Genomic DNA, 25,859 nt, shown 5'->3' on the forward strand with positions numbered 1-25,859 from the left:
TCAGCTGACCTTTTAAGTCTAAAAAAGAGAACTAAGCAACAAATTTCGATGGGTTTTATGATTTGTATATATATTTTTGATTCATGATCACAGAGCACGTCATGTATGAACCTGTGAAGCATTAATGAAAATAAATTGTTGGCTATCTCCGCCATTTCAAAAATTATATATCTTAAAATGCAAAGATTGCTCATGGACAAAATTAATTTTCCACAATCAAAAATTAAAATTGAAGGACAAAAAGTAATATCAAAGGCCGACACTCTTTCATTCAATTTCGAAATTATCATGGTTCTGAGCTGTTCAGCCTACCGGACCTGCCAATGCTCTACCTCGAATTGTCGAGTAATTTCAGTGATGTGGGGCTTCAATCATGGTCAATAAATATCAAAATTAAATTTTCTTTCAGATTATGTCAGATTTGTTGCTTTTTAAGCGTTGGAAACTGCATTTAGTTGATGTTGAATGCACCACCGCCATTGGTGTCCTTGGTCACCCTGTTCCACTAAATGTAATATTTTTCCAAAACTAGACTATGTCGGTGTCTAAAACATTTACCAAAATTTACAAAATTGTTAACGCTACTACCTATCAAAATGTTGAAGCGCTATGATCTTGGGAAATTTTAGAAATGTATTTACGAATCTCGAACTTATATTTTTTGGGACCGATTACTCCTGAACAAAAACATCTCTATTTGGTAAACTTGTTAGGCATATGCTCTTAAAACGTCTATATCAAAATGAGAATTCAATTTTCTTTAAAATTCCGCATATCTCATTGCAGTTTCGAAGATGTAAGGTATATTTTTTTGGTCTAGAATGAATGATCTTCCATTCTGCTGAAGGTAACACTATGACAATAAATGGAATATTACTAAGAAACAAGACAATGTCGGTGTCTGGTTCAAGCTTAATAATCAACATAAAAGAATTCTCTATCTTTTGATATGAGTCATAAAACAAGATGAACTTGGGAAATTTACGAATTTCGGTATTGAAAACCGCAGACCACCCTCAGTTGTGCTTTGTCCACTGTACTGTAAATGCTGCTAATATACCTCTTTCGCTAGCAGACGCATGTCTTTGCATTCGATTGGTTGAACGGCATTTCGTTTGCTGATGGAGAACACCTTTGTTTTAATTTGTATTTTGTCATCGGTTATGTTATTTGTTTTGTCTGTTACAATGAACTCTATGATGGGGTCTGTGATTTGATTTATTTTGTTAGGTAAAGGTGGAAGGCACTGTGACTCTAAATAATGGAAGGTAGGTGTTGGTTTGGTACCTTGTTTTTAAAACTTATTTTTTCCTGAGATTTCGCCTGTGCGAGCACCAGGCTGGGTGATTTTGTGTTTTAGATCCTTTTCTGAATTCTGTGGTTCAGTTGAGATTCAAATCAAAATAGGTAAAAGGTAACTAGGCCAAGGCCAAAGGTAGTTGATGTTTTGATTGATTTGTCTTGTAGTTGTGGTAATTATCCTACCAAGTATGTAGTTTGCTCTACCCCAACGGCCAGTTGACGAAGCATGGCAATTTCGACGAGATGTTGTCATTGTCATCGTGGGGTTGTTCAGCTGGTGTGGGTTTGGTGCGTTGCGGATTTGGCTTGGTGCAGCGCAGATTTAGTGTAGCGTGGTGCGAGTTTGGCCTGGGTGGTGTTTCACCGGTGATAGTGATAGCAGCACGCTGCTATTACATGTGTCAAACTAGGTTTCCATGGAGACATCAACAAGCCTCATTCACATTGCTCCAACACAACCACAAGTGTGACGTCAGCAGAATAGCAGCGTGCTGCTATCACCGGTGAAACACCACCCTGGTGACGGACTTGACGGGGTGTCAATAAAGCTGGAGTCACCTTCACTGCCGTCCAAAGGCAAAACCCATTATGTTACATTGACCTGTGACCTAACATAATGGTTTTTGCCACTGGACGGCAGTTCAGCGCTAGCCAGTAAATGTGTAGATAAAAGGAAGCTGAAATTTAGAAACAATCTAACCTTACCTAACCTTACCTATTGGCTATTAACATACTAACCTATACAGTATACCCTACACCCTACCAACTGACGGTGACGCCAGCTTTACCATAAACCGTAGGTTGTAGTTTAGTAGGTAAGGTTAGGTCAGGTTAGATAATGTTTTGTTCTGTTAGACTAGGTAGGTATTTGATTAGATTTAAAAGCGAATTTTGTGTAAATGTCTCAAGAACTGGAGAGTCTAGCGACTTCACAAATGGGTGGCAGCATGTGAGATGCCTGCTATATGAATACCAGAAATCCTTCTCTACGCCTCAACCCCCTGTTCTGGGCTGGGCAGGCACTTTCATCCCATGTGGGAAGCTCCCCTAGGAGCATACACGGAGCCAGGTGCAGTGTCAGGGGCTGGGTGCCCTGTCCACTGGATGGGCTCAGCCCCAATGACTTGTACCAGGGTGCTTGCCCATACCAATAGCTCCCCCTAATTCCTATCATTCCTCCAACTCTGGTCTTTTTGGGTCAAAACTTGAAAGAGCCCAACCCAACAAAACTTAAAATTGATTTTGTAACTTGTGGCATAGTACTTACTATTTTGCCAGTCTGGCAACATCCCATTACTGCCTTGACTGGCTTTCTTCTCTCTCAGGCTGATCCTGTGTCACAGAGCCACATAGATGAGCAGCTACCCATCGTAGGATGCACACTCAACCTCCTGCTAGTTTCTGAGCCAAGTCAGCTTGACAGAGGGGTATGCTAATGCACAGCCACCTAGCCACTGCTGACTAACAGATGCTGGCTGGGACAGACGCTCATCAAAGGTGTGCCACATGACATGGGCATTCTCGTTCTGCATCAAGCCTCAAGGTGCCTCAGCCAAACGGCAGTGAGAAATAAGGGTTGGAATAAAAGAAGAGGACTGAGGAGAAAATCCATTTACCACAATTTTATCACTGTGGACCATCGCGAATGCGTAGTGTAATATACCTATTAACTTAGATGTCCGTGAAGTTGGCGACGTCGCCAGCGACTTTTCCAGCGTTGAGCACCGATTTTAGCCAAAACCTCGTCCAAGGTCAATTGGACCATGAGGATCACGAAAATCGAACCCATTCACCCCTAAACCTTGACCTTCAAGGTCAAATTCAAGGTCAAAGGACGGGGAACTGAAAAAGTGCCACTAAATATTGTCCGATTTTCAAAATTTTGGCACCAAAATGTAGCGCGTGCAAAGTTCTAGCCGCACATCGAAAACCATTTTCATCAAGGTCAAACTTCAAGGTCAAATTCAAGGTCAAAGGACGGGGAACTGAAAAAGTGCCACTAGATATTGTCCGATCTTCAAAATTTTGGCACCAAAATGTAGCGCGTGCAAAGTTCTAGCCGCACATCGAAAACCATTTTCATCAAGGTCAAACTTCAAGGTCAAATTCAAGGTCAAAGGACGGGGAACTGAAAAAGTGCCACTAAATATTGCCCGATTTTCAAAATTTTGGCACCAAAATGTAGCGCGTGCAAAGTTCTAGCCGCACATCGAAAACCATTTTCATCAAGGTCAAACTTCAAGGTCAAATTCAAGGTCAAAGGACGGGGAACTGAAAAAGTGCCATTAGATATTGTCCGATCTTCAAAATTTTGGCACCAAAATGTAGCGCGTGCAAAGTTCTAGCCGCACATCGAAAACCATTTTCATCAAGGTCAAACTTCAAGGTCAAATTCAAGGTCAAAGGACGGGAAACTTTAAAAATGCTACGTCACCAGCGACTTTTCCAGCGACGAGCACCGATTTTAACAAAAACCTCGTCCAAGGTCAATTGGACCATGAGGATCACGAAAATCGAACCCATTCACCCCTAAACCTTGACCTTCAAGGTCAAATTCAAGGTCAAAGGACGGGGAACTAAAAAAGTGCCACTAAATATTGTCCGATTTTCAAAATTTTGGCACCAAAATGTAGCGCGTGCAAAGTTCTAGCCGCACATCGAAAACCATTTTCATCAAGGTCAAACTTCAAGGTCCAATTCAAGGTCAAAGGACGGGGAACTGAAAAAGTGCCACTAAATATTGTCCGATTTTCAAAATTTTGGCACCAAAATGTAGCGCGTGCAAAGTTCTAGCCGCACATCGAAAACCATTTTCATCAAGGTCAAACTTCAAGGTCAAATTCAAGGTCAAAGGACGGGGAACTGAAAAAGTGCCACTAGATATTGTCCGATCTTCAAAATTTTGGCACCAAAATGTAGCGCGTGCAAAGTTCTAGCCGCACATCGAAAACCATTTTCATCAAGGTCAAACTTCAAGGTCAAATTCAAGGTCAAAGGACGGGAAACTTTAAAAATGCTACGTCACCAGCGACTTTTCCAGCGACGAGCACCGATTTTAACCAAAACCTCGTCCAAGGTCAATTGGACCATGAGGATCACGAAAATCGAACCCATTCACCCCTAAACCTTGACCTTCAAGGTCAAATTCAAGGTCAAATGACGGGGAACTGAAAAAGTGCCACTAAATATTGCCCGATTTTCAAAATTTTGGCACCAAAATGTAGCGCGTGCAAAGTTCTAGCCGCACATCGAAAACCATTTTCATCAAGGTCAAACTTCAAGGTCAAATTCAAGGTCAAAGGACGGGGAACTGAAAAAGTGCCACTAAATATTGTCCGATTTTCAAAATTTTGGCACCAAAATGTAGCGCGTGCAAAGTTCTAGCCGCACATCGAAAACCATTTTCATCAAGGTCAAACTTCAAGGTCAAATTCAAGGTCAAAGGACGGGGAACTGAAAAAGTGCCACTAGATATTGTCCGATTTTCAAAAATTTGGCACCAAAATGTAGCGCGTGCAAAGTTCTAGCCGCACATCGAAAACCATTTTCATCAAGATCAAACTTCAAGGTCAAATTCAAGGTCAAAGGACGGGGAACTGAAAAAGTGCCATTAGATATTGTCCGATCTTCAAAATTTTGGCACCAAAATGTAGCGCGTGCAAAGTTCTAGCCGCACATCGAAAACCATTTTCATCAAGGTCAAACTTCAAGGTCAAATTCAAGGTCAAAGGACGGGAAACTTTAAAAATGCTACGTCACCAGCGACTTTTCCAGCGACGAGCACCGATTTTAACAAAAACCTCGTCCAAGGTCAATTGGACCATGAGGATCACGAAAATCGAACCCATTTACCCCTAAACCTTGACCTTCAAGGTCAAATTCAAGGTCAAAGGACGGGGAACTGAAAAAGTGCCACTAAATATTGTCCGATTTTCAAAATTTTGGCACCAAAATGTAGCGCGTGCAAAGTTCTAGCCGCACATCGAAAACCATTTTCATCAAGGTCAAACTTCAAGGTCAAATTCAAGGTCAAAGGACGGGGAACTGAAAAAGTGCCACTAAATATTGTCCGATTTTCAAAATTTTGGCACCAAAATGTAGCGCGTGCAAAGTTCTAGCCGCACATCGAAAACCATTTTCATCAAGGTCAAACTTCAAGGTCAAATTCAAGGTCAAAGGACGGGGAACTGAAAAAGTGCCACTAGATATTGTCCGATCTTCAAAATTTTGGCACCAAAATGTAGCGCGTGCAAAGTTCTAGCCGCACATCGAAAACCATTTTCATCAAGGTCAAACTTCAAGGTCAAATTCAAGGTCAAAGGACGGGAAACTTTAAAAATGCTACGTCACCAGCAACTTTTCCAGCGACGAGCACCGATTTTAACCAAAACCTCGTCCAAGGTCAATTGGACCATGAGGATCACGAAAATCGAACCCATTCACCCCTAAACCTTGACCTTCAAGGTCAAATTCAAGGTCAAAGGACGGGGAACTAAAAAAGTGCCACTAAATATTGCCCGATTTTCAAAATTTTGGCACCAAAATGTAGCGCGTGCAAAGTTCTAGCCGCACATCGAAAACGATTTTCATCAAGGTCAAACTTCAAGGTCAAATTCAAGGTCAAAGGACGGGGAACTGAAAAAGTGCCACTAAATATTGTCCGATTTTCAAAATTTTGGCACCAAAATGTAGCGCGTGCAAAGTTCTAGCCGCACATCGAAAACCATTTTCATCAAGGTCAAACGTCAAGGTCAAATTCAAGGTCAAAGGACGGGGAACTGAAAAAGTGCCACTAAATATTGTCCGATTTTCAAAATTTTGGCACCAAAATGTAGCGCGTGCAAAGTTCTAGCCGCACATCGAAAACCATTTTCATCAAGGTCAAACTTCAAGGTCAAATTCAAGGTCAAAGGACGGGGAACTGAAAAAGTGCCACTAAATATTGTCCGATTTTCAAAATTTTGGCACCAAAATGTAGCGCGTGCAAAGTTCTAGCCGCACATCGAAAACCATTTTCATCAAGGTCAAACTTCAAAGTCAAATTCAAGGTCAAAGGACGGGGAACTGAAAAAGTGCCACTAGATATTGTCCGATCTTCAAAATTTTGGCACCAAATGTAGCGCGTGCAAAGTTCTAGCCGCACATCGAAAACCATTTTCATCAAAGTCAAACTTCAAGGTCAAATTCAAGGTCAAAGGACGGGAAACTTTAAAAATGCTACGTCACCAGCGACTTTTCCAGCGACGAGCACCGATTTTAACCAAAACCTCGTCCAAGGTCAATTGGACCATGAGGATCACGAAAATCGAACCCATTCACCCCTAAACCTTGACCTTCAAGGTCAAATTCAAGGTCAAAGGACGGGGAACTGAAAAAGTGCCACTAAATATTGTCCGATTTTCAAAATTTTGGCACCAAAATGTAGCGCGTGCAAAGTTCTAGCCGCACATCGAAAACCATTTTCATCAAGGTCAAACTTCAAGGTCAAATTCAAGGTCAAAGGACGGGGAACTGAAAAAGTGCCACTAAATATTGTCCGATTTTCAAAATTTTGGCACCAAAATGTAGCGCGTGCAAAGTTCTAGCCGCACATCGAAAACCATTTTCATCAAGGTCAAACTTCAAGGTCAAATTCAAGGTCAAAGGACGGGGAACTGAAAAAGTGCCACTAAATATTGTCCGATTTTCAAAATTTTGGCACCAAAATGTAGCGCGTGCAAAGTTCTAGCCGCACATCGAAAACCATTTTCATCAAGGTCAAACTTCAAGGTCAAATTCAAGGTCAAAGGACGGGGAACTGAAAAAGTGCCACTAGATATTGTCCGATCTTCAAAATTTTGGCACCAAAATGTAGCGCGTGCAAAGTTCTAGCCGCACATCGAAAACCATTTTCATCAAGGTCAAACTTCAAGGTCAAATTCAAGGTCAAAGGACGGGAAACTTTAAAAATGCTACGTCACCAGCGACTTTTCCAGCGACGAGCACCGATTTTAACCAAAACCTCGTCCAAGGTCAATTGGACCATGAGGATCACGAAAATCGAACCCATTCACCCCTAAACCTTGACCTTCAAGGTCAAATTCAAGGTCAAATGACGGGGAACTGAAAAAGTGCCACTAAATATTGCCCGATTTTCAAAATTTTGGCACAAAAATGTAGCGCGTGCAAAGTTCTAGCCGCACATCGAAAACCATTTTCATCAAGGTCAAACTTCAAGGTCAAATTCAAGGTCAAAGGACGGGGAACTGAAAAAGTGCCACTAAATATTGTCCGATTTTCAAAATTTTGGCACCAAAATGTAGCGCGTGCAAAGTTCTAGCCGCACATCGAAAACCATTTTCATCAAGGTCAAACTTCAAGGTCAAATTCAAGGTCAAAGGACGGGGAACTGAAAAAGTGCCACTAGATATTGTCCGATTTTCAAAAATTTGGCACCAAAATGTAGCGCGTGCAAAGTTCTAGCCGCACATCGAAAACCATTTTCATCAAGATCAAACTTCAAGGTCAAATTCAAGGTCAAAGGACGGGAAACTGAAAAAGTGCCATTAGATATTGTCCGATCTTCAAAATTTTGGCACCAAAATGTAGCGCGTGCAAAGTTCTAGCCGCACATCGAAAACCATTTTCATCAAGGTCAAACTTCAAGGTCAAATTCAAGGTCAAAGGACGGGAAACTTTAAAAATGCTACGTCACCAGCGACTTTTCCAGCGACGAGCACCGATTTTAACAAAAACCTCGTCCAAGGTCAATTGGACCATGAGGATCACGAAAATCGAACCCATTCACCCCTAAACCTTGACCTTCAAGGTCAAATTCAAGTTCAAAGGACGGGGAACTGAAAAAGTTCCACTAAATATTGTCCGATTTTCAAAATTTTGGCACCAAAATGTAGCGCGTGCAAAGTTCTAGCCGCACATCGAAAACCATTTTCATCAAGGTCAAACTTCAAGGTCAAATTCAAGGTCAAAGGACGGGGAACTGAAAAAGTGCCACTAAATATTGTCCGATTTTCAAAATTTTGGCACCAAAATGTAGCGCGTGCAAAGTTCTAGCCGCACATCGAAAACCATTTTCATCAAGGTCAAACTTCAAGGTCAAATTCAAGGTCAAAGGACGGGGAACATAAAAAGTGCCACTAGATATTGTCCGATCTTCAAAATTTTGGCACCAAAATGTAGCGCGTGCAAAGTTCTAGCCGCACATCGAAAACCATTTTCATCAAGGTCAAACTTCAAGGTCAAATTCAAGGTCAAAGGACGGGGAACTGAAAAAGTGCCACTAAATATTGTCCGATTTTCAAAATTTTGGCACCAAAATGTAGCGCGTGCAAAGTTCTAGCCGCACATCGAAAACCATTTTCATCAAGGTCAAACTTCAAGGTCAAATTCAAGGTCAAAGGACGGGGAACTGAAAAAGTGCCACTAAATATTGTCCGATTTTCAAAATTTTGGCACCAAAATGTAGCGCGTGCAAAGTTCTAGCCGCACATCGAAAACCATTTTCATCAAAGTCAAACTTTAAGGTCAAATTCAAGGTCAAAGGACAGGGAACTGAAAAAGTGCCACTAGATATTGTCCGATCTTCAAAATTTTGGCACCAAAATGTAGCGCGTGCAAAGTTCTAGCCGCACATCGAAAACCATTTTCATCAAGGTCAAACTTCAAGGTCAAATTCAAGGTCAAAGGACGGGGAACTGAAAAAGTGCCACTACATATTGCCCGATTTTCAAAATTTTGGCACCAAAATGTAGCGCGTGCAAAGTTCTAGCCGCACATCGAAAACCATTTTCATCAAGGTCAAACTTCAAGGTCAAATTCAAGGTCAAAGGACGGGGAACTGAAAAAGTGCCATTAGATATTGTCCGATCTTCAAAATTTTGGCACCAAAATGTAGCGCGTGCAAAGTTCTAGCCGCACATCGAAAACCATTTTCATCAAGGTCAAACTTCAAGGTCAAATTTAAGGTCAAAGGACGGAAAACTTTAAAAATGCTACGTCACCAGCGACTTTTCCAGCGACGAGCACCGATTTTAACCAAAACCTCGTCCAAGGTCAATTGGACCATGAGGATCACGAAAATCGAACCCATTCACCCCTAAACCTTGACCTTCAAGCTCAAATTCAAGGTCAAAGGACGGGGAACTGAAAAAGTGCCACTAAATATTGTCCGATCTTCAAAATTTTGGCACCAAAATGTAGCGCGTGCAAAGTTCTAGCCGCACATTGAAAACCATTTTCATCAACGTCAAACTTCAAGGTCAAATTCAAGGTCAAAGGACGGGGAACTGAAAAAGTGCCACTAAAAAAAAGCGCCACTTTTTCAGTTCCCCGTCCTTTGACCTTGAATTTGACCTTGAAGTTTGACCTTGATGAAAATGGTTTTCGATGTGCGGCTAGAACTTTGCACGCGCTACATTTTGGTGCCAAAATTTTGAAAATCGGACAATATTTAGTGGCACTTTTTCAGTTCCCCGTCCTTTGACCTTGAATTTGACCTTGAAGTTTGACCTTGATGAAAATGGTTTTCGATGTGCGGCTAGAACTTTGCACGCGCTACATTTTGGTGCCAAAATTTTGAAAATCGGACAATATTTAGTGGCACTTTTTCAGTTTACCGTCCTTTGACCTTGAATTTGACCTTGAAGTTTGACCTTGATGAAAATGGTTTTCGATGTGCGGCTAGAACTTTGCACGCGCTACATTTTGGTGCCAAAATTTTGAAGATCGGACAATATTTAGTGGCACTTTTTCAGTTCCCCGTCCTTTGACCTTGAATTTGACCTTGAAGGTCAAGGTTTAGGAATGATTGGGTTCGATTTTCGTGATCCTCATGGTCCAATTGACCTTGGACGAGGTTTTGGTTAAAATCGGTGCTCATCGCTGGAAAAGTCGCTGGTGACGTAGCATTTTTAAAGTTTCCCGTCCTTTGACCTTGAATTTGACCTTGAAGTTTGACCTTGATGAAAATGGTTTTCGATGTGCGGCTAGAACTTTGCACGCGCTACATTTTGGTGCCAAAATTTTGAAAATCGGACAATATTTAGTGGCACTTTTTCAGTTCCCCGTCTTTTGACCTTGAATTTGACCTTGAAGTTTGACCTTGATGAAAATGGTTTTCGATGTGCGGCTAGAACGTTGCACGCGCTACATTTTGGTGCCAAAATTTTGAAGATCGGACAATATCTAGTGGCACTTTTTCAGTTCCCCGTCCTTTGACCTTGAATTTGACCTTGAAGTTTGACCTTGATGAAAATGGTTTTCGATGTGCGGCTAGAACTTTGCACGCGCTACATTTTGGTGCCAAAATTTTGAAAATCGGACAATATTTAGTGGCACTTTTTCAGTTCCCCGTCCTTTGACCTTGAATTTGACCTTGACGTTTGACCTTGATGAAAATGGTTTTCGATGTGCGGCTAGAACTTTGCACGCGCTACATTTTGGTGCCAAAATTTTGAAAATCGGACAATATTTAGTGGCACTTTTTCAGTTCCCCGTCCTTTGACCTTGAATTTGACCTTGAAGTTTGACCTTGATGAAAATGGTTTTCGATGTGCGGCTAGAACTTTGCACGCGCTACATTTTGGTGCCAAAATTTTGAAGATCGGACAATATTTAGTGGCACTTTTTCAGTTCCCCGTCCTTTGACCTTGAATTTGACCTTGAAGGTCAAGGTTTAGGGGTGAATGGGTTCGATTTTCGTGATCCTCATGGTCCAATTGACCTTGGACGAGGTTTTGGTTAAAATCGGTGCTCGTCGCTGGAAAAGTCGCTGGTGACGTAGCATTTTTTAAGTTTCCCGTCCTTTGACCTTGAATTTGACCTTGAAGTTTGACCTTGATGAAAATGGTTTTCGATATGCGGCTAGAACTTTGCACGCGCTACATTTTGGTGCCAAAATTTTGAAGATCGGACAATATCTAGTGGGACTTTTTCAGTTCCCCGTCCTTTGACCTTGAATTTGACCTTGAAGTTTGACCTTGATGAAAATGGTTTTCGATGTGCGGCTAGAACTTTGCACGCGCTACATTTTGGTGCCAAAATTTTGAAAATCGGACAATATTTAGTGGCACTTTTTCAGTTCCCTGTCCTTTGACCTTGATTTTGACCTTGAAGTTTGACCTTGATGAAAATGGTTTTCGATGTGCGGCTAGAACTTTGCACGCGCTACATTTTGGTGCCAAACTTTTGAAGATCGGACAATATCTAGTGGCACTTTTTCAGTTCCCCGTCCTTTGACCTTTAATTTGACCTTGAAGTTTGACCTTGATGAAAATGGTTTTCGATGTGCGGCTAGAACTTTGCACGCGCTACATTTTGGTGCCAAAATTTTGAAAATCGGACAATATTTAGTGGCACTTTTTCAGTTCCCCGTCCTTTGACCTTGAATTTGACCTTGACGTTTGACCTTGATGAAAATGGTTTTCGATGTACGGCTAGAACTTTGCACGCGCTACATTTTGGTGCCAAAATTTTGAAAATCGGACAATATTTAGTGGCACTTTTTCAGTTCCCCGTCCTTTGACCTTGAATTTGACCTTGAAGTTTGACCTTGATGAAAATGGTTTTCGATGTGCGGCTAGAACTTTGCACGCGCTACATTTTGGTGCCAAAATTTTGAAAATCGGGCAATATTTAGTGGCACTTTTTCATTTCCCCGTCCTTTGACCTTGAATTTGACCTTGAAGGTCAAGGTTTAGGGGTAAATGGGTTCGATTTTCGTGATCCTCATGGTCCAATTGACCTTGGACGAGGTTTTGGTTAAAATCGGTGCTCGTCGCTGGAAAAGTCGCTGGTGACGTAGCATTTTTTAAGTTTCCCGTCCTTTGACCTTGAATTTGACCTTGAAGTTTGACCTTGATGAAAATGGTTTTCGATGTGCGGCTAGAACTTTGCACGCGCTACATTTTGGTGCCAAAATTTTGAAGATCGGACAATATCTAGTGGCACTTTTTCAGTTCCCCGTCCTTTGACCTTGAATTTGACCTTGAAGTTTGACCTTGATGAAAATGGCTTTCGATGTGCGGCTAGAACTTTGCACGCGCTACATTTTGGTGCCAAAATTTTGAAAATCGGACAATATTTAGTGGCACTTTTTCAGTTCCCCGTCCTTTGACCTTGAATTTGACCTTGAAGTTTGACCTTGATGAAAATGGTTATCGATGTGCGGCTAGAACTTTGCACGCGCTACATTTTGGTGCCAAAATTTTGAAGATCGGACAATATCTAGTGGCACTTTTTCAGTTCCCCGTCCTTTGACCTTGAATTTGACCTTGAAGTTTGACCTTGATGAAAATGGTTTTCCATATGTGCGGCTAGAACTTTGCACGCGCTACATTTTGGTGCCAAAATTTTGAAAATCGGACAATATTTAGTGGCACTTTTTCAGTTCCCCGTCCTTTGACCTTGAATTTGACCTTGACGTTTGACCTTGATGAAAATGGTTTTCGATGTGCGGCTAGAACTTTGCACGCGCTACATTTTGGTGCCAAAATTTTGAAAATCGGACAATATTTAGTGGCACTTTTTCAGTTCACCGTCCTTTGACCTTGAATTTGACCTTGAAGTTTGACCTTGATGAAAATGGTTTTCGATGTGCGGCTAGAACTTTGCACGCGCTACATTTTGGTGCCAAAATTTTGAAGATCGGACAATATTTAGTGGCACTTTTTCAGTTCCCCGTCCTTTGACCTTGAATTTGACCTTGAAGGTCAAGGTTTAGGGGTGAATGGGTTCGATTTTCGTGATCCTCATGGTCCAATTGACCTTGGACGAGGTTTTGGTTAAAATCGGTGCTCGTCGCTGGAAAAGTCGCTGGTGACGTAGCATTTTTTAAGTTTCCCGTCCTTTGACCTTGAATTTGACCTTGAAGTTTGACCTTGATGAAAATGGTTTTCGATGTGCGGCTAGAACTTTGCACGCGCTACATTTTGGTGCCAAAATTTTGAAGATCGGACAATATCTAGTGGCACTTTTTCAGTTCCCCGTCCTTTGACCTTGAATTTGACCTTGAAGTTTGACCTTGATGAAAATGGTTTTCGATGTGCGGCTAGAACTTTGCACGCGCTACATTTTGGTGCCAAAATTTTGAAGATCGGACAATATCTAGTGGCACTTTTTCAGTTCCCCGTCCTTTGACCTTGAATTTGACCTTGAAGTTTGACCTTGATGAAAATGGTTTTCGATGTGCGGCTAGAACTTTGCACGCGCTACATTTTGGTGCCAAAATTTTGAAAATCGGACAATATTTAGTGGCACTTTTTCAGTTCCCCGTCCTTTGACCTTGAATTTGACCTTGACGTTTGACCTTGATGAAAATGGTTTTCGATGTGCGGCTAGAACTTTGCATGCGCTACATTTTGGTGCCAAAATTTTGAAAATCGGACAATATTTAGTGGCACTTTTTCAGTTCCCCGTCCTTTGACCTTGAATTTGACCTTGAAGTTTGACCTTGATGAAAATGGTTTTCGATGTGCGGCTAGAACTTTGCACGCGCTACATTTTGGTGCCAAAATTTTGAAGATCGGACAATATTTAGTGGCACTTTTTCAGTTCCCCGTCCTTTGACCTTGAATTTGACCTTGAAGGTCAAGGTTTAGGGGTGAATGGGTTCGATTTTCGTGATCCTCATGGTCCAATTGACCTTGGACGAGGTTTTGGTTAAAATCGGTGCTCGTCGCTGGAAAAGTCGCTGGTGACGTAGCATTTTTAGAGTTTCCCGTCCTTTGACCTTGAATTTGACCTTGAAGTTTGACCTTGATGAAAATGGTTTTCGATGTGCGGCTAGAACTTTGCACGCGCTACATTTTGGTGCCAAAATTTTGAAGATCGGACTATATCTAGTGGCACTTTTTCAGTTCCCCGTCCTTTAACCTTGAATTTGACCTTGAAGTTTGACCTTGATGAAAATGGTTTTCGATGTGCGGCTAGAACTTTGCACGCGCTACATTTTGGTGCCAAAATTTGAAAATCGGACAATATTTAGTGGCACTTTTTCCGTTCCCCGTCCTTTGACCTTGAATTTGACCTTGACGTTTGACCTTGATGAAAATGGTTTTCGATGTGCGGCTAGAACTTTGCACGCGCTACATTTTGGTGCCAAAATTTTGAAAATCGGACAATATTTAGTGGCACTTTTTCAGTTCACCGTCCTTTGACCTTGAATTTGACCTTGAAGTTTGACCTTGATGAAAATGGTTTTCGATGTGCGGCTAGAACTTTGCACGCGCTACATTTTGGTGCCAAAATTTTGAAGATCGGACAATATTTAGTGGCACTTTTTCAGTTCCCCGTCCTTTGACCTTGAATTTGACCTTGAAGGTCAAGGTTTAGGGGTGAATGGGTTCGATTTTCGTGATCCTCATGGTCCAATTGACTTTGGACGAGGTTTTGGTTAAAATCGGTGCTCGTCGCTGGAAAAGTCGCTGGTGACGTAGCATTTTTTAAGTTTCCCGTCCTTTGACCTTGAATTTGACCTTGAAGTTTGACCTTGATGAAAATGGTTTTCGATGTGCGGCTAGAACTTTGCACGCGCTACATTTTGGTGCCAAAATTTTGAAGATCGGACAATATCTAGTGGCACTTTTTCATTTCCCCGTCCTTTGACCTTGAATTTGACCTTGAAGTTTGACCTTGATGAAAATGGTTTTCGATGTGCGGCTAGAACTTTGCACGCGCTACATTTTGGTGCCAAAATTTTGAAAATCGGACAATATTTAGTGGCACTTTTTCAGTTCCCCGTCCTTTGACCTTGAATTTGACCTTGAAGTTTGACCTTGATGAAAATGGTTTTCGATGTGCGGCTAGAACTTTGCACGCGCTACATTTTGGTGCCAAAATTTTGAAGATCGGACAATATCTAGTGGCACTTTTTCAGTTCCCCGTCCTTTGACCTTGAATTTGACCTTGAAGTTTGACCTTGATGAAAATGGTTTTCGATGTGCGGCTAGAACTTTGCACGCGCTACATTTTGGTGCCAAAATTTTGAAAATCGGACAATATTTAGTGGCACTTTTTCAGTTCCCCGTCCTTTGACCTTGAATTTGACCTTGACGTTTGACCTTGATGAAAATGGTTTTCGATGTGCGGCTAGAACTTTGCACGCGCTACATTTTGGTGCCAAAATTTTGAAAATCGGACAATATTTAGTGGCACTTTTTCAGTTCCCCGTCCTTTGACCTTGAATTTGACCTTGAAGTTTGACCTTGATGAAAATGGTTTTCGATGTGCGGCTAGAACTTTGCACGCGCTACATTTTGGTGCCAAAATTTTGAAGATCGGACAATATTTAGTGGCACTTTTTCAGTTCCCCGTCCTTTGACCTTGAATTTGACCTTGAAGGTCAAGGTTTAGGGGTGAATGGGTTCGATTTTCGTGATCCTCATGGTCCAATTGACCTTGGACGAGGTTTTGGTTAAAATCGGTGCTCGTCGCTGGAAAAGTCGCTGGTGACGTAGCATTTTTAGAGTTTCCCGTCCTTTGACCTTGAATTTGACCTTGAAGTTTGACCTTGATGAAAATGGTTTTCGATGTGCGGCTAGAACTTTGCACGCGCTACATTTTGGTGCCAAAATTTTGAAGATCGGACTATATCTAGTGGCACTTTTTCAGTTCCCCGTCCTTTAACCTTGAATTTGACCTTGAAGTTTGACCTTGATGAAAATGGTTTTCGATGTGCGGCTAGAACTTTGCACGCGCTACATTTTGGTGCCAAAATTTGAAAATCGGACAATATTTAGTGGCACTTTTTCCGTTCCCCGTCCTTTGACCTTGAATTTGACCTTGACGTTTGACCTTGATGAAAATGGTTTTCGATGTGCGGCTAGAACTTTGCACGCGCTACATTTTGGTGCCAAAATTTTGAAAATCGGACAATATTTAGTGGCACTTTTTCAGTTCACCGTCCTTTGACCTTGAATTTGACCTTGAAGTTTGACCTTGATGAAAATGGTTTTCGATGTGCGGCTAGAACTTTGCACGCGCTACATTTTGGTGCCAAAATTTTGAAGATCGGACAATATTTAGTGGCACTTTTTCAGTTCCCCGTCCTTTGACCTTGAATTTGACCTTGAAGGTCAAGGTTTAGGGGTGAATGGGTTCGATTTTCGTGATCCTCATGGTCCAATTGACTTTGGACGAGGTTTTGGTTAAAATCGGTGCTCGTCGCTGGAAAAGTCGCTGGTGACGTAGCATTTTTTAAGTTTCCCGTCCTTTGACCTTGAATTTGACCTTGAAGTTTGACCTTGATGAAAATGGTTTTCGATGTGCGGCTAGAACTTTGCACGCGCTACATTTTGGTGCCAAAATTTTGAAGATCGGACAATATCTAGTGGCACTTTTTCATTTCCCCGTCCTTTGACCTTGAATTTGACCTTGAAGTTTGACCTTGATGAAAATGGTTTTCGATGTGCGGCTAGAACTTTGCACGCGCTACATTTTGGTGCCAAAATTTTGAAAATCGGACAATATTTAGTGGCACTTTTTCAGTTCCCCGTCCTTTGACCTTGAATTTGACCTTGAAGTTTGACCTTGATGAAAATGGTTTTCGATGTGCGGCTAGAACTTTGCACGCGCTACATTTTGGTGCCAAAATTTTGAAGATCGGACAATATCTAGTGGCACTTTTTCAGTTCCCCGTCCTTTGACCTTGAATTTGACCTTGAAGTTTGACCTTGATGAAAATGGTTTTCGATGTGCGGCTAGAACTTTGCACGCGCTACATTTTGGTGCCAAAATTTTGAAAATCGGACAATATTTAGTGGCACTTTTTCAGTTCCCCGTCCTTTGACCTTGAATTTGACCTTGACGTTTGACCTTGATGAAAATGGTTTTCGATGTGCGGCTAGAACTTTGCACGCGCTACATTTTGGTGCCAAAATTTTGAAAATCGGACAATATTTAGTGGCACTTTTTCAGTTCCCCGTCCTTTGACCTTGAATTTGACCTTGAAGTTTGACCTTGATGAAAATGGTTTTCGATGTGCGGCTAGAACTTTGCACGCGCTACATTTTGGTGCCAAAATTTTGAAGATCGGACAATATTTAGTGGCACTTTTTCAGTTCCCCGTCCTTTGACCTTGAATTTGACCTTGAAGGTCAAGGTTTAGGGGTGAATGGGTTCGATTTTCGTGATCCTCATGGTCCAATTGACCTTGGACGAGGTTTTGGTTAAAATCGGTGCTCGTCGCTGGAAAAGTCGCTGGTGACGTAGCATTTTTAAAGTTTCCCGTCCTTTGACCTTGAATTTGACCTTGAAGTTTGACCTTGATGAAAATGGTTTTCGATGTGCGGCTAGAACTTTGCACGCGCTACATTTTGGTGCCAAAATTTTGAAGATCGGACTATATCTAGTGGCACTTTTTCAGTTCCCCGTCCTTTAACCTTGAATTTGACCTTGAAGTTTGACCTTGATGAAAATGGTTTTCGATGTGCGGCTAGAACTTTGCACGCGCTACATTTTGGTGCCAAAATTTGAAAATCGGACAATATTTAGTGGCACTTTTTCCGTTCCCCGTTCTTTGACCTTGAATTTGACCTTGAAGTTTGACCTTGATGAAAATGGTTTTCGATGTGCGGCTAGAACTTTGCACGCGCTACATTTTGGTGCCAAAATTTTGAAAATCGGACAATATTTAGTGGCACTTTTTCAGTTCCCCGTCCTTTGACCTTGAATTTGACCTTGAAGGTCAAGGTTTAGGGGTGAATGGGTTCGATTTTCGTGATCCTCATGGTCCAATTGACCTTGGACGAGGTTTTGGTTAAAATCGGTGCTCGTCGCTGGAAAAGTCGCTGGTGACGTAGCATTTTTTAAGTTTCCCGTCCTTTGACCTTGAATTTGACCTTGAAGTTTGACCTTGATGAAAATGGTTTTCGATGTGCGGCTAGAACTTTGCACGCGCTACATTTTGGTGCCAAAATTTTGAAGATCGGACAATATCTAGTGGCACTTTTTCAGTTACCCGTCCTTTGACCTTGAATTTGACCTTGAAGTTTGACCTTGATGAAAATGGTTTTCGATGTGCGGCTAGAACTTTGCACGCGCTACATTTTGGTGCCAAAATTTTGAAAATCGGACAATATTTAGTGGCACTTTTTCAGTTCCCCGTCCTTTGACCTTGAATTTGACCTTGAAGTTTGACCTTGATGAAAATGGTTTTCGATGTGCGGCTAGAACTTTGCACGCGCTACATTTTGGTGCCAAAATTTTGAAGATCGGACAATATCTAGTGGCACTTTTTCAGTTCCCCGTCCTTTGACCTTGAATTTGACCTTGAAGTTTGACCTTGATGAAAATGGTTTTCGATGTGCGGCTAGAACTTTGCACGCGCTACATTTTGGTGCCAAAATTTTGAAAATCGGACAATATTTAGTGGCACTTTTTCAGTTCCCCGTCCTTTGACCTTGAATTTGACCTTGACGTTTGACCTTGATGAAAATGGTTTTCGATGTGCGGCTAGAACTTTGCACGCGCTACATTTTGGTGCCAAAATTTTGAAAATCGGACAATATTTAGTGGCACTTTTTCAGTTCCCCGTCCTTTGACCTTGAATTTGACCTTGAAGTTTGACCTTGATGAAAATGGTTTTCGATGTGCGGCTAGAACTTTGCACTCGCTACATTTTGGTGCCAAAATTTTGAAGATCGGACAATATTTAGTGGCACTTTTTCAGTTCCCCGTCCTTTGACCTTGAATTTGACCTTGAAGGTCAAGGTTTAGGGGTGAATGGGTTCGATTTTCGTGATCCTCATGGTCCATTTGACCTTGGACGAGGTTTTGGCTAAAATCGGTGCTCGTCGCTGGAAAAGTCGCTGGCGACGTCGCCAACTTCACGGACATTTAACTTAGCAGCCCAGCACACTCAAGAGATCTTGGAAACTGGACCCCAGATCAGTAGATGCAGACATGCACATGCAGACGAAACACCAGCGCCATGCATGGGGCCCAATCTCACCATGGAAATGCCAAAGCACACAGCTCAAGCCATGCTGCCATCCACATGACGTGCGGCCAGGTATCCATTATCAGACTAGATATGTGATATCTGAGTTTTTTTTATAACATAGCCATTTGCAATCTTTTGTGGCGATGGAACTTTCTTAGCATAAAAGACCGCCGTTGTGTACCGTGCCTGTGGCCAGCTTAGTCGTTTCCATTGTATGCTTTGTGGTTTTTTAGTTCTGAGCATGTTATCTTTCATCAGGCTCGTTGCTGTCGGCGGTTCTGAAGACAGCGGTTCGATCCAGCTGAAGGACGTCACCTGGCAGGAAGTTGCAGAGTGAGGTGGCCAGTATCAAGCCACATTGTCCAGAAACCATCACATTATCTCCAGGTCAGTAATTGTGTGAACGGGGGGGGGGGGGAGGGCGCAGCTGCGCCTTGGTCACCACTGTGTCGAGTTGTGGACGCCTGGGCCACTGTGTCGAGTTGTGATAGGAAAATCCTGCGAAATTCCTCCCACTTCTCCGTAGGTCTCTGCTGCTTTAACACAGGTGTCCAGTCTGTGTCGGTGAGCTGCCATTTGAACTGGTCAGGATCGACCCGCTGTAAGCACCGGCGTTGAACCGTCGGGCCGGTCGCCGCACGCCACCAAACCGCAGCCCCACGCGGGTACTAATCGGGCTTGGACTTCTTGGATGAGATGTTTATGCACAGGCTAATGTACTGTAATTATGACTGAGTGTGCGACAGAAGACGTTGTGACTATGAGTCATACTCGCCGTGGCTGGTATTTGATGACCGTCGTGACCTGTGACGGTCGCCGTGACTGCTGTGTGACGATCACCGTGACTGTAATGTGACAGTCGCCGTGGCTGGTACGTGATGTTCTCAGTAACTGTTTATATAACGGCCGTCGCGACTGAAAGGTGACGACGTGACGTGACGCGACTCGCTCTGTTACAGGTCACTAGTCGCCGGTGCTCGAGCTGACGGCGTCGTTCAAGGGCTCCACGGTGACAAGCGCCGTCACCGCTGCCGCCGCCGCCGAGACCATCTTACTCCTGGGCCCTGTTTCACGGCAGCGTACTGCAGCGCGCTACGCAGCGCTGCTGTGTTAGTGCGGCGATTGAGACGAATTCGGCTCGACGCTCCAGCGTTGCGAAACACCCGTGTCTATGAAGGATACGCCGATACGTCCCCCAGCTTCAAGCCCTTCCCGCCCCCCCCCCCCCCCCGCCCCGTCTCAACGGTGTTGGCCGAGATTGGGGTTTGGTATTTTAACGGGCTCTCCGGTGACGTCCCGCAATTTGTGTTATGTAAATTGACGATTATGTCGTCTCATTCTGTCTCGATATGCTAATAAATGATAAATGGGACCGGGGACGGAGGTTGGAAGTAAGGTGTGAGTGGCTGTAACCGGCAGGTTTTGGCGAGCGCGATATTAGTTATCGTGAGCGCGCCAGCTGCAATCAATCGCGCGCTTGCGAGAAAATACTTGCTCTGGAACCTAGAAGTTTGTCGTGAAATCTATGTACCTTTGGATTGAATTAGAACATAATGTACTTTCGGTGTCCAGCACTGCAGCTCTGGAAACAGAAATATGGATGTTGGCTGTTTGATGTAGCAAGGGCTAACAATCCGCGTCAAGAATCAAAAGCTGTATGCAAATTAAAGTGAATATATTTCAATGAATTTTTAAATTTTGTGATACAAAACATAAATGTGTCAACTACTGATTACACCCGGCTGCAAACACTGTAACGCTTGCAATGCTGTACGGCAAATAGATAATATAGATTCTCTGGCGGCCGACTGGCGCGATCCGAGGCTGCTGACTGTTGTATAGGACAACACGGCTGAATGGCTACGATCGAGAGTACGGAACGGTGCTGGTGACTGGCGGACCAGCGAAAACAGGAAAGGAGATGAATAGCTCTAGCTCCCGTCTGCGCGCGGAAGGGCGCTGATTGGCGCGGCTCGCAGACTCCATTGGCTCATCAGACTGTTGTTGGTTTTCCTCCTCCCCTCCCACAGGCGTAGCCAGGTAGCTAAGTTGTGCGCGGAAGCGAGCGGCCAGAGCGGCGCTAGGTGTCGCCCTCCCAGCGACCGGGCAGTGCAGGTGGACGTACCGCGAATGGTCCGCCTCTGATCTCGGCACACTAGGAAGAGTGCGGCCGGACACTCCATGGAGTTGCATAGCGTCGATAGGCCGTATGGTGTCGCTGTCGTAATTATAAAAGCGTAAGTAGAAGGTTGAAGCAAGATATAGAATGTTTTTCTTTACATTTAATATCGCAAAGCACAGCTTTATGCGCTGGCTACGATATGTGCGCGTCGGTTGCGGCAGTAATCATCGAAGAAATATATGGTTTATGAACGTTTCTTGATCATAAAATGATAAAACATTGCAATGTTTGCCTGTTGTGAAGAAAGCTCCTATACTGCCGCTCTATCGTCCGGAATTATTCGTGTTTGATTACGGCGATTCCGCCACTCTATCAGCTGATTTTTGTTTCCGAGTCACGTGACCAACCGGTGTCTCCCTGCATCATTCACCCAAGGCAGTATATCATTCACCTGTTTTGATTTTTCCAATTTTGATTTGATTTTTCATTTTTCTTCAAGCTGCGCTCAAATCACCAAGGACGAGTGAGCCACAATTGCCTCTTTCAAGCTAAAAGTTTATTGGAATTTTTATGAGGTCAGTAACAAAGGAGAAGCAATTATTTTTTCGTATCTCTACAAATAGGCAGTAAAAATTATGATTACTATTTAATAATATTTTGCAGTAAACTAATTGCTCTCAAACACCAAATGTGATATCAAATTTTGACATTTCTAGGAAATAACGTCATTTTGTTAGTAAAGTCAACAACTTGTGAAAGAAATGTCATGTTCAGGATTTACAACGCCATGTGAACGAACCGTAAGTACGGTTTACGCTGCGTATATATCTTTCCCGAGCGAAAAAAACAAACATTCCAGTTTTTTGGCGCTTTTGTTTCAATTGTGGTGGTTCTGTTCGAAGGCCCATACAGATGGTGTTTGCGCAAAATTTCTAACGGAAAATCACCGACTATTTAGTGTCGACAGCTGCATATTAACTTTTTGAACACGCCTCCATCACTGCTTGTTTATAGGCTGTCTGTGGTATTGGGCTGTGTTGCTGTATATACCGTGTGTTGCTGGGTGATTGTGATAATATTTTGATGATTAACCTTTTTATTCAGCGGTAGAGAATTCTGAAAATCCCAGGGGGTGCTACAAACCCCTAATTATCCACCCCTGTTTTTTATTTTAAGTTCCATCCAGTACCAGTATGAGTGTTTATGGCTTGGAAGGTAGGTGAAACATTTCATTATTGTAATTTTAATCTTTTGAGACCTGAATTTCAACATTCTCTTGAGAGCCTGAGAGCATTCATGCCAAGGTTTCTGAGTCTGTTTCATGATAAAGAGACAATATTTATAATGGAGTCAACTTGTGGGTCAAGTCAGCAGAACTTGATAAATGAGTATGACATCACCTCTACACCTGTCGCCTCCTGTATTGTAGTGATGGCAGGTTCAATGCTGAGTCTCAGAATAACAGCCAGCAAGCATATACTGTTGTTTTGTATTTCTATGCCCGATCAGCCCTAATGTGTAATGTCTTGCATTTCTAAATATTGAACTGTAATGAATGAGATGCTGTAATGAGGTACTGTAATGAAAAGACTGCCTCAGACTGCAAGGTTCTATTTAACCAAATATGACTGCATGTCTGCTACAGAATGAAACACTGACAAACACTGACACTGACATCAGTCATCAGGCACTGACAAAGTGAATGCACAAGAACGATAAGCAGGTAAATGCTCACTTATTGTTCAATGCAATGGTCACTTACGGATCACATGTTAGACCAGAGATGCGATGCCGAGGCCGTAGGCGGCACTTCTTGCAGGATTTTGGGGACGCTAAAACATTTTGTTAGGATCCTGAACCGTTAACATGGCTCGGTTTCGGTCCACAATTCTGGATTATCTGTTTTTGAAGTTATCTGTGTTTCGCCAAGCAGAATCCGACATCTCCCATCACCATGAATGTCTGGCTATTCAATTGCCTGCCTGAACAGATTGATCTGTGTTCACAGCATCGACAAGAGCTCATGAGGCTGGCCAAGCAGATGGTGTACGCAGTACGCACCATCGGAGCGTGGCCTCGCGGAGGCCATGGAGACGCTGCAGGGTCGGTGGGGTGCCCTCTACCCGCGGTTCATCGCCTACCAGCAGGCGCTGTTTGATCGGCGGCAGGAGTGGGCCCTGTGCTTCAGGGCTGGCCTCCCGACACGGGGCCACAACACAAATAATACCGTGGAGGCTGCCATGAGGGTTCTCAAGGACAACGTCCTCCACCGGTAAATCTTAAGACATTCTAGCGCAAATTAAGTAAGGCATCTATCCACTATCAGTTATCACCTTCCCCTCTCTCGAAAATAGTTGATTCGGCTCAATGCTAGCGTATGAAACAAACTTAAACTTATCAATCATTTACCTACTTATCTCGTTTGCTGACTGCCCTGTCCCGTCTGTCGCCTTTACCTTGCTATCTGCCGATCGATTGCTAGTCTTCACCGGGGAAGGGGGGGGGGGTGCATCACTTCTGTGTCATGAAGGGTATATGGATGTGCTATGCTGTACGTGCGTGCATGCGTTTGTGATTTGTTGTTTGGGGTTTTAGGGCGCGTCAACTGCGAGGTCATTTTGCGCTGTGTGTGTGTGTGTGTGTGTGTGTGTGTGTGTGTGTGTGTGTGTGTGTGTGTGTGTGTGTGTGTGTGTGTGTGTGTGCGTGTGCGCGTGCGCGCGTGCGCGCGTGCGCGTGCGCGTGTGCGTGTGCATGTGCGTGTGCGTGTGCGTGTGCGTGCGCGTGCGCGTGTGTGTGTGTGTAATGTATGCGTGAGGGGGAGGGGGTCGTACCAAGTCCCAAGTCCTGCATGTGAATTGACGATACATAACCAAGTTTATTGAAAGTCTTTTTCACTCAAGTCATATTACTCAGTCATTTTTCAATAAACTTGAGTTATTTATCATCAATTCACACCCGTCATGGATTCTCTACCTCCTGTATGCACCGTCGAGGGTGGCAAAAAGTCCGTAACGGCGAGGGTGATTTTGTGTCTTTCCCAGGACTCGGCTCTAGGACGTCCTCCAGCTCCACGACGTAGTCAGCCTCAGACTGAGCGACTTCTACGAGCGAAAGCTCGTAAGCTTCGCCAGTGGACGGCGACCACCGGCTGCCCGTCAGGGAGGCTCCCGAAGCAGCGCTGTGAGCGTCCCACGGGACCGCATCACTCCCGACGGGGTGAGATGTCGTGGATGGACTACGTTATGGTCTCACATGTTCCGTCTCGCGCTGCTGCGGTCTCACGACAGCTTTACTGCTACTGCAAAAGTGGAATTGAATACCATCGCTTAACAGGTTATGAAAATGATGCTGTTTTGCCAGCTCTACACTCACACACACACAATTTTCTTATTCACTCGGACAAGTGACAGTTCACAGTCTCGGCGTTTTTTCTACCAGTAGGTACTTAAATCAACACCCTTACATTCTGCGCTAGTCATTCAAATCAAACAGAGTTTTCGCCACAAACAGCTCTGCCTCTGCCTAACGAAAGGACAATGACTGATTGGTGCGTATCGTCGTTTTGTATTCCTGCAGGAGAACCCGGGCATCTACAGCGTGCTGTCCACAGACGGCAGCACCCTGTACACCGTGGACAGCACCCTGGACATGTGCACCTGTCCGGGGTATGTCGGGGGCGGCAGGTGTAAGCACCTTGACGCCGTCAAGGCCCTCGACAGCGGCACGGCCGATGACTCTGCAACTGCAGACACTGCGAGCGTCGAGGACAGGAAGCTGATGTACTTCGTGGCGACAGGTGAGTCAATTGCCTGGCACAGCGAATCGTAATCTCAATAGATCGCATAAATTGATTTCTGTGTTCGTGAGGTCAGTTCGAGGTCTGGCAACTGGCCAGTTACGTTATCTCATCACTGTAAGCAAAAGAGTCATATTGAAACCCCGATTTCCGTCTTAACAGGGATATCATTGTCATCCATATAAACCCTAGATTACTAAAACACGAAATTGCAGGTCACCGATACGCTTCGAGGCTGGAGTATCGCTAAAATATGGCGTCATTTGTTAAGTTAAAAGTGTCGTCACCCACCTATCGCGAAAGGCATCTCCAGTGTATTTTAAAAAATTGATAACATATCCCAATCGAATGACATACAATGTGACCTTTCAGTCTCCTTAGCCTGACCTGGCACAACATGACTCGATAAAAATAATAAACACCATGTTATTTTACCATGTACATCTTGTCAAACCAACACACGGTGACGCAGGTACTATTTTTTTTAATCAAATCAGGGCACGGTCAAAAATGAACCATTTCGATAAACTATTGTTTCTTGCATTGTCTACATTAACAAGCTACAACCACTGGTTTTGTTTCAGGTCGACAAGATATGTCTCCCGACTGGTTTGCGGACCTGAGGACTCCCGGTCCGGAACCAGCGCTGCGCCCAACCACCGTCGCAGAAGACGCTGCCCCGTCCCCAGAGCCCGCCGATG

General features: G+C 43.5%; 1 long non-coding RNA gene across 3 annotated transcripts; it reads left to right on the forward strand.

Moving 5' to 3' along the window:
* The first annotated feature begins 1,194 nt into the window (after positions 1–1,194).
* Positions 1,195–20,722, forward strand: LOC122380944. Of its 3 annotated transcripts, none has more exons than XR_006256430.1 (3): positions 1,195–1,268; positions 19,499–19,627; positions 20,200–20,722. It is a non-coding gene; the product is annotated as an uncharacterized LOC122380944 (long non-coding RNA). The 3 variants fall into 3 exon arrangements; XR_006256431.1 differs by lacking the exon at positions 1,195–1,268 and adding an exon at positions 2,757–2,799; XR_006256432.1 differs by lacking the exon at positions 1,195–1,268 and adding an exon at positions 19,162–19,309.
* Positions 20,723–25,859: the final 5,137 nt, after the last annotated feature.

Source organism: Amphibalanus amphitrite, unplaced genomic scaffold (assembly GCF_019059575.1).
Source record: "Amphibalanus amphitrite isolate SeventyFive unplaced genomic scaffold, NRLGWU_Aamphi_draft 000110F_arrow, whole genome shotgun sequence".
Lineage (NCBI taxonomy): Eukaryota > Metazoa > Arthropoda > Thecostraca > Balanomorpha > Balanidae > Amphibalanus > Amphibalanus amphitrite.